The sequence below is a fragment of the Lottia gigantea genome (genome assembly GCF_000327385.1).
Source record: "Lottia gigantea unplaced genomic scaffold LOTGIsca_193, whole genome shotgun sequence".
NCBI lineage: Eukaryota > Metazoa > Mollusca > Gastropoda > Lottiidae > Lottia > Lottia gigantea.
This window is the reverse complement of record NW_008708372.1, coordinates 292,254-292,816: the sequence shown is the minus strand read 5'-3', so window position 1 is coordinate 292,816 and position 563 is coordinate 292,254.

The following is a 563-nucleotide window of genomic DNA, read 5'->3' as shown; positions in this document are numbered from 1 at the left end:
GTCTTAATAGGCCAAGGCTAGGCCTATGTACGTAGGCTACTGGTAGGCTATTAAGATCGATACTTAATAATGAGATATGTTTCAATCCAGATTTCCACTTATAGACCAAGAATTATCTGCTAAATGGGATGCTAATATCCGGAGAGAAAATTGTTCCAAGTAAACATCATGTAGGCCTAATAAGTCAGTGCCTATTTTTTGTTTTTTTAGCAAAATGAGCTTAACCCACCGGGCATTTTAACTCTTCATAACCTAAAAATTAATATAATGAAATAGACGAATAGATAGAAAAAAGCTTTATTCTCCGAAATAATGAAATGGAACTTGTTTTTTTTTTTTAATTTTCATCTAAGGGAAATAGACATGAAATAAGTTTGTCTATCGAAGATCGTCCATTGTAAACAAACAGTACATCCGGGTATTCATTCCGGAAACTCCCCGGAATCGTGATGGCTGACGTCGCTTCATGACAGCACGAATCTTTAACGTTGAGCCAATGGGAGTCACGTGATAAGTGTGGACTCTAGTTTCTATATAGAACTCTATGCGTTGACGCTGTTAGC